Source organism: Papaver somniferum, chromosome 3, assembly GCF_003573695.1.
Source record: "Papaver somniferum cultivar HN1 chromosome 3, ASM357369v1, whole genome shotgun sequence".
NCBI lineage: Eukaryota > Viridiplantae > Streptophyta > Magnoliopsida > Ranunculales > Papaveraceae > Papaver > Papaver somniferum.
The window spans coordinates 20253828-20263598 of record NC_039360.1 but is presented as its reverse complement, the minus strand read 5'-3'; positions in this window follow the sequence as shown (position 1 = coordinate 20263598).

The window sequence follows — 9771 nt, the reverse complement described above, 5'->3', positions numbered from 1 at the left end:
TTTCCTCGAAAACACTGCGGGAAACACACAATATGGAAGACAGAGAAATAAAGGGAAATTTTATCATTGGAATTGATCTCCTTAGGAACGCGACTTTGTGTGGTATAATCTTGTCACCAATCATTACCCAATAGTCACAATTCTTAACCTCTTCCACCAGTATCTTGTACAACTTTTTAGTAGTAAAATCTCCCTGCATCTTCTGCACCGTGCAGCAAAACCACATTCCTCACATCCTGGTTCATCCCTAACAAGTTAATGATCTTGGTTGGACCATGTCAAATGTGTTACTCGAACAATATTATAGATATTTAAATTACCATACTAGGGTTGTTGGTGGTTTTCGACCTTCCGACTATTTGACATCGTTACATAGAGATTTGAAAGTCAGTATAGCATCATTGCCATTATGGTTTGAATTTTTACTATGCCGATCATTGTGTTACTAGAAGTATTAAAGAAAAATATATTAAAACTATCCCAAAAAAATTTAAAAATATATATAAATTAATATAATGAAATTAAATGTATAAAAAATTACGATTATTGGACACATATTAAAACTATCCCAAAAAAATTTAAAAATATATATAAATTAATATAATGAAATTAAATGTATAAAAAATTACGATTATTGGACACCCCATGTCAGACTATTCCAAATGGATTAAACCTTATTGAACTCCAATTAAGGATTCTTATTTATGTCCTGGGTAAATGGGACATGTTTTTTTAGTTCGCCTCGTACTTTTCAAAATAGCAAATAGGTGGTTGTTTGTGTAACTTCTACGAGTGCAACCCTAACATGATGGCGAAAACATGGTTATCGGGGAGAGTAATGGACATACATTGATTGTCGACATACGTGAACCATGAATTTTCCATCCACCTAGTCAAGAATCTTCAGGTACAATGCAATTTTTTGTTTATTCTTATAATGAACAAAAGTTAAAGAGCATAAATTCAATAAATGGCATTATCGGATATAGTTCAACCGTTATGCCTTTTTTCTATACAAATAAATTTCGGTTTAAGTGTTTTGGAGTATTATCTCAGCGGTTAAACGTTGTAAAAGTTCTAACCTAATCAAGAAGATTACTCCTCCAAATTTTGCTAACTTACTTTCCTTTGCTATTTATAATTTTCTCTCTTGCTAGTTAATGAATTATATCCTGGCCAAATAGCTTAGATTTAATAAATAATTTATGATAAATTCATAATATCACCAAAAAAAAAACTCTCAATCTCATATTGTGCTTTAAATAAATTAATTAGAAGATATGTAAATAGAAATCTTAGTGATCATAACACACAAAACTTCGGTTTTAGTGTGTGGAAGCCCATTAGTAGTATTCTCGTAATGCTCATCAGAGATGAGAGTATTTCAATTAGGTGAAATCTCTTATGTGCGCTTAATTTAAAAAATTCTCTATGACCAAGAAGCGTTTATAAGTATCGTTGGTGGGAAGCTAGATCTGTATTGTTATTTTAGTTTTTGGTCATTGATTTAGTTGACTAACGGTATATCTTGATCCTTGATATATTTAGTTTATTTATTTTGTGTCCTTATCTAATGATATATTGTCATTTGAACTAGTTCAAGGATCAAAGATAATACTTGTAATCATATATTGTTAATAGACTTTGTTTTGTATACGTGATTGATCGTAAGTAGAATCAAGATGTTTGTACATGTACTTTGAAATCTGAAGATTCTAAGATTATAATATTTTTCATTGGTATTATGATCTTTGTGATACTTTATGTACACTTGATTGATTGGGATTCGACAAGCTAGTTTATCTTGATTGACCATTTAGATAGATCGACAATCTATTGCTTGGTGTTTCTGTTCAGAAACCGAGTTTGAGACTGTGAACTAAGTTTTGATTATTTCGATAATCCTAATATTGGTTGATCTAAAGTGATACATCATATTGTTTAAACTAAAAAACCATTGTATTCAACATATCTCTGATTTAATTCCTAAAATTGATTAGAGCGGTTACTGAAACGGATAAGTCATTTACTATTTCGGAATACAATCCAAAGGTGTTGAATGATTTGAGTCTTCACAACATGTGAAGCGACTTAATATAATGGACTCTATCTTAGAATTCACGTACATAAACCAAATTAGCAGTATGCGCATGGATATTGAAATAACTAAGCAACTTGGAGTTAGTTTACTTGGTCTCAATTATACGAAATTGGTTGTAGTTTATGTATAGCGGATTAATTATGAGAGTATCTATAAATGGACTAGGTCCCTGGGTTTTTTCTGCATTTGTGGTGTCCTCGTTAACAAAATTTTTTGTGTATTTTTAGTTTACTTTTTCATTATATATTATTATTTTAGTTATTACAAAGTAAACGCACTAGTACGTTAGTCAAACACTTGGTTTGATCACATAGTTTGGTTCGGTCTCGAACTTATACTATATACCAAGCATACATCTTGTGGTTGTCATCTTCATGATAGCTCTTGTCTATATTATATCACACAAGGTGTATCTTAAATAAGTGGATATCGAAAATATTGTGGTATACTTAGTACTCTTGTCATTCCATTGCTAGACCAGACAAGCTCTCTAGGCCTATGTCTACCAATCCAATAAGAATGTACAGATATTATTATTGTCTCAGCTGGCACTATAATATGCCAATATTGTTAATACCAAATTATATCATACTTTCTACATCGATAATATGTAAAGCATCATTACCTTGTCTCAACAGACACTTTGTATGCCTCATCCACTAAAAACAATGGTTCTCTATGAAGTATGCTAGACTCACCAATGTGCTAGGACTAACATCAGTCTAGCTAGGATAACTAATTAACCAAATAAATACATGACAACAATTGAATAGACTTAACATTATGAACACTTAGTTCTCCTCGAGACATCAATTAAGTCGCATAGGGGATATTCACTAGGGTTTTGGTCTGGCGGTCTACAATAAGTGTCGCGTAACAATACACTCACAATGGGAAAGTAACTAAGTTATACTAGAAGTTGAAGGAGTAAATGGAGTAGTTCTCATATAACCGTAAAGTTTTCCTAACGAAGAAGAACTCGCCACGATTTCCATTTCTCTACTCTCCCAATCCTCAACAGTTGCCACCTCTTACGAGATCAATGTGTTTCACTACTACCACTAGTACAAATAGGCTCATCATCATATTCAGAAAACATCTCATACTTCCGCAAACAATATGACTTTGAATCTTACAAAAGTTGTCTCTCAGTTCTAGCAGAGAAAAATTCTCTTCATGGCATTTCAAACACGTCCTACAACAAATTCTCAATCTTATTAATTTCAATACTCCTCAATAAGACCGACCTTTCTCCTCTAATTGTGGTCGAGGTAAGAACGTATAGTCATTTCTTGGTTTATACCAGGATTGTACATGTTGATCTCTCGAATCTAAAAGTACTTATAAAGTATATTTTTTTAGAGTATAGGCGCATTATTCACACAAGAATCAGCCTACCCATTTCTACTATTTTCACAGTAATTCGCTTTTACCCCAAAACAAATATATGAAACAACTTGTTAATTTTTTCCACTGCGTAGCCGTGAGATCCACAAGTGATGTTTGTTTTTAGCGTTTCATTTATTTAGATAATGGGTAATCAAAGTCTTTTTTATTTTTTTACAAATATGTAATTTACATATTTAGTCCTTAAAAAAATTTGAGCACTCCTTATGGCCGTCTTCTTCATTAAAAACGAGCTCTAAATCTCAATTAAACCGATTCATCTAAAACTTGATGGATTGATCTCTTAATTCTAAAAACTTTGTTTTAATATTGTGTTTTTCTCAAACCACGAAAATCAAATCGGATAGATACAAAACCCAGTTGGTTAACCACGCCTAGTTGCGACAAAGGATTTTTGGCAGGATTTCCCAACAATCTTCCCCGTTATCAACAATGAAACATCTTGGGTATTGATTGGAGACTTTAATGACATCATGGATCAATCGGGGAAAAAAAGGAGGAAGACAGGTAATATATGGGCAAACGCATCTTTTGCATACAATGATATATCAAATGGGCTTTATTGATCTGGGATTCTGAGGAGATCCGTACACATGGAAAAATCAACAACAAGGGAAAGATAACATAATAGAAAGACTGGATAGGGCCATAACAACCCAACACTGGTGCACTGCTAACCTCCATGTAGCCGTTATTCATCTACCGAGGATAGCTTCCGGTCACACTCCAATTCTGCTGCAAACCAAAGCAATCGATTGAAAAGGATCCAAAAACTTACAAATTTGAGCATATGTGGCTAACTCACCTTCAACTCGGCCAGATAGTTAATTCTGCATGGACTGGGAAAATAACATGGAACCTGCTCTAAACTTGCAACTAAAGCTCATCGCAACATGCCAAATCCTCTCGGATTTGAACAAAAAAACTTTTGGACACCTTCCAATAAATAATCCGGAAATCAACGACGCGAATAAAAATGACACATCAATCTGTTGTACGAAGTTCCAATGAACTAGACTATTGATTAAATCAGGAAAAACAAAGTGGGAACTATCACTTAACTCTACTTCAATATCATGCAACATACTGGCAGCAAAGGTCCATAATTCAAGGGATACAATCCGGGGACAATAACACCACTTTCTTCCATACGAAAGAAACCTTCAACGAAATCTGTAACAACTTACAAAATTGCAAGACTCACAAAAGAACTGCTTAGTGAGAAAGATTGGGTAATTCAACTCATTCTTGATCATTACTTTGATCAATAAACGACGCAAAGCACAATAACGGACAAATATTTTGTTTGGCGAAATCACTCCCAGATTAACTCCAAGACAATGTTCCATGCTCACCAAGGAGGTAACCACAGCGGAAAGCTAGCAAACTCTGTTTTCCATTAATTCTGAAAGTGCTCCTGGTCTGGATGGCTATACTAGTAAGTTTTTCAAAGTTTTTTGGGAAACCACCCACCTGCAATTAATAGCATGGTCTGTATCTTTTTTAACAACTTAAATATTCATCCCCTCATGAACCACATAAACATCACACTAATACCAAAAGTGGAACACCCATCAAAATGATCATAATTCAGACCGATTGGCCTATGAAATGTTACCTATAAAGTCATAGCCAAACTTTCGCCAATCGCATCTGCCCTTTTCTTCCATTTTTTATAAGCCCTAGACAAAATGCTTTTTGACCAAAAAATCCATAGAGGATAATATCCCAATAGCAGGGGAGCTATTTCATTATATCAAAACTTCAGGACTCACCAAGGATCCTAAATAACTCTGAAACTATATATCCAGAAAGCTTATGATATCTTAGATTGGGGTTTCATCAAAAAGGATTTTATCAAATTGGGATTTCCAACCATCTTTGTGAATTACATAATGTTATGTGTAACAACAATTACCTACTCGGTTAAAATCAATTGTATACCAGATGGTTATATAACCCATACGAGAGGCATTAGATAAGGAGATTATCTTTCTTGTTATATTCATAATCTGTGCGGAAATATTATTCACAAATTTGGGGAACCTGGAAGCCAAAAATATGGTAGAGGGTCTTCACATATCGCAAACGACAATAGCTATTTTACATCAGATGTATGCGAGATAAATTCTCGTATCTTTATAAACTCCTTTATGAATACACTAAATTTCGACTATGTGAAATCATCGAAACAAGTTGGTATGTTGTTATCTCTTGGTCATGAAGTATCTCTATGAAAATTTCATGAGGATTCCACTAGTTTTCGTACCTTTTCTAATTTGTATTGACAAAAAGAGGGAGAATTAATGTGTAGTTCACACTACAAATACATATGATTTACGGATCATTATGTAAGGGGGAGTAGTTTTCATTGTGAGATGAAGTATTGATTAAGGGGGAGTGATACATATCACCATAGTATTGTTGTCAAAGTTGTGATAAATTGGACTTTGATGTTGTGTAATAATACTATGACACTGTATAACAATGAGTGAGAGCAACTGTTTTCTCATTGTTATAGCTACGGATCTTCAACAACTATGATGCTGAATTGAACACATTTAGAATCATTGGAGTACTTGGAAGTGACGAAGATTTCGAGTAATGTTGAAGAACCAAGAAGATCAAGCATTTGGATGGGAAGCTACAAAGTTTGTTTATTTTGTAATCCATATGTATTGATAGTGATGTCACTAAAATTGACAAAGGGGGAGATTGTTAGAGCACTGCTCGGTCGAACTCGCAAGCGTTGATATCTCAAGCTTGTTTATCAATGTTAGTGATCAAAACTATAAGTCTTGATTTCTAGTCTACTTATAATGATGTCTCAGACTAGGATAGATTGTGTAGTTGAGCATTAGACTTCACGGAATTCATCAATTGAAGACGAAGAACTACTAAGGAGAGCTTGTAAAACTTCATCAACAAAAGGTATGTGGATACTAAAACTCATATATCACTTGGAGAGTCTATTTCTACTCTATCTCCTATATTGAGACAAAAGTCGTATTATTATATAGTATTCGATTATACACATTTGAGATTTCGAGCTGTGTTTAAGTCGCTTACATATTTTTCGAAATATGTGTCGGTAAGCTTTCGCTTCAACCAAGTTCATCTTATATTCTTGACGAAAGTCAAAAGATGATCATGTGAAAATTTCCGAGTAACATCTTACATGGTTTGTGTGATACAATCATTTGGTGTAGACTTGGAATATTTGGTTATGATTATTTCAATAACTTGAAAATTGCTTTGATGTTAATAGCGTGTAAAAACGACTATTGTCATCCTCTAAGAAAGTTCAATGATTGAAACAGAGTTTAGAACAATTTACCAACATTGGATTATAAACATGTTATGCATTTTTGCATATATGTAATCCATGTCCGGGAACCATAGTATGCATACCCGTATGCGTACCTGTTGGTTTGTGAAGTCCGGGAACCTAAGTGCACGTACCCATATGCGTACTGGCGTATGTAAGGCTCAGGTCCGGGAATTTCTACTGGGTTTGGAGGTATGTGTACCCGTTGGCATACTGGCGAAAACCAAACTTGGTCCGGCTACTTAAGTATGCGTACCCGTTGTATACTTGGGTGGTTAAAGTTCTAAAATCGGTTGTGACATGAACTAATACATTTATATAATAAGGATTGTGTTAGATCATTGCTCGGTCAAACTTGCATGTGTTGTTATCTCAAGCATGTTTGTCAATTTTAGTGATCAAAACTATAAGTCTCGATCTCTAGCTTATTTGTAGATGTCCCGGACTGGGACATAGATAGTGTAGTTGAGCTTAAATCTCTCGACATTCATCTCTTGAAGACGAAGAACTACTAAGGGGAGATTGTGGAACTTCTTAGACAAAAGGTATGTGGAGACTTGAACTTATCTATCACTTGGAAAGTATATTTCTACTATCTCCTATATTGATACATAAGTCGTGTTATGATATAGTCTTCTCTATACACATTTGAGATTTCGAGCTGAGTATATCTCGCTTACATATTTCTCGAAATATGTGTTGGTAAGATTTCGCTTCGACCAAGTTCATCTTATATCATGAGAAAATTTCCGAGTAACATCTTACATGGTTTGTGTGATACAATCATTTGGTGTAAGGCTTGGAAGGTTTCAATATTAATTATTTCAGTATCTTGAAAATTGCTTTGATGTTGATAGTGTGTGAAAAAGGCTGTTAACATTATAGAAGAATGTTTCAATGATTGAAATAAAGATTTGATGATGTAACCATCTTTGGATATAAGCATATATAGTGTGTTCGCACATTAGTGTATAAGTCCATAAACCGGAAGCCAAGAGTTTGCATATGTGTGTATACGGATTTTGTGAAGGAGACAGGTTAAGTATACGGACCCGTACGCATACTGGCGGAAGTTCTCAAACCGAGAATTTCTGCTGATTTTGGTTTTGGAAAAACTCACAGACCAGTCACCTTAAGTATGCGTACCCGTACGCATACTGGCGGAAGTTTTTGGAACCGAAAATTTTGTTGAGTTTGGAAACTTCACAAACTCAAGACCGGTTGCCTAAGTACGCATACCCGTACGCATACTTAAGTTGGTTACTTTATCAAATCGTCCAAGTCCATGAACTTAAACATTTAAATCATAAGGAATGCAATCTTTGCAAACCTGTCTATAATGTTCATGATTGATTCAAGTGAATCAAACCGATTTGATTTAAATTGTGTTTTTTAAACAATTGAACAACTCTTAACTAGTTTCATTTGAGTCATTTGAACTAGTTATGGTTAAGATGAATAAGGTTGATATGAGAGCAATCATATGGTTAACCTTGGTTAACTATTTATGAACCAACATGGTGTACACGTTTAGGTACGACTACATAAACCTAAACGAGGGTACATTTCATTTGTGGGTAACAAGCTAAATTCGATCTAACGGTTGAAAGATATTAGCTTGGTTGAATCAGGTTTTTCATCTAATGGTGAATACTGAATGCTTTGTTACCAAGGTAACTTGGATTGCAAACGCTGATTTGAAAACTATATAAAGGAGAACTCTAGTAACTAGAAAAGCTAATACACACCCCTCTGTGTGTTACTAGTTGCAAAACTAGAGTCGATTCTCCTTTAACCTTAGGTTTCTTCTCGAGACCCCGTAGGTTAACGACTTGAAGACTTCATTGGGATTGTGAAGCCAGACCCAACTATTATCTTTATAGTTGTGTGATATGATTTTGTTGTTCCTATCGTGTTGAGTGCAATTGAAATAATTGGCTCGAGATTTTATATCTCGGATAGGCAAGATAGAAAAGTAATTACAAACAAACTTTGTCTCATCGTTTGTGATTCCACAATAACTTGTTTCGTTAGTCGATTAAGTTTATTATGAGGTGATTGATAATACTAGGCTGTTCTTCGGGAATATAAGTATGATTTATCAATTGGTTCATGTTCACCTTGATTTATCAAAAGACGGAACAAAAACTCTTGGGTATTTCTGTGGGAGACAGATTTATTCAATCATATAGACTTTTCTGTGTGAGACAGATTTGTCTATCAAATCTTCGACTTTGGGTCTTAGTAACTCTTAGTTGTGGGTGAGATCCGGTAAGGGAATCAAGTGTGTAGTATCCTGCTGGGATCAGAGACATAAGGAGCGCAACTGTACCTTGAATCAATGTGAGATTGATTAGGGTTCAACTACAGTACAGTCCTAAGTTAATTGGTAGTAGGCTAGTGTCTGTAGCGGCTTAATACAGTGTGGTGTTCAATCTGGACTAGGTCCAGGGGTTTTTCTGCATTTGTGGTTTCCTTATTAACAAAATTCTGGTGTCTGTGTTATTTTTTTTTCGCATTATATTTTGTTATATAATTGAAATATCACAGGTTGTGCGTTAAGATCAATCAATTAGAATATCCAACCTTTGGTTGTTGATTTACATTGATTGACACTTGAACATTGGTCTTTGCTACCGTTCAAGTAATTCCTCTTATATTCAATCAGGCTCGCAGATTTTTATTTGTTGATTGCGGATTGAATTAAGAGTTAAAGATATTAAACTCTTTGATATACTTTAATCTAGATTGAGTCTGACTGTCTAGTTGATTCTCTAGAAAGTGCATTGGAGTAAGTCCTCTCAGATTGCAAAACAAATTGTTGGGTGTGGTTGTTGTACTCCCACATTTTCAATTGGTGTCAGAGCAAGCAAACACATTAAAGACCTCATAAGTCTGTGTTTGTAGCAATTTGTGTTCTGAGGACCTAAAAAGT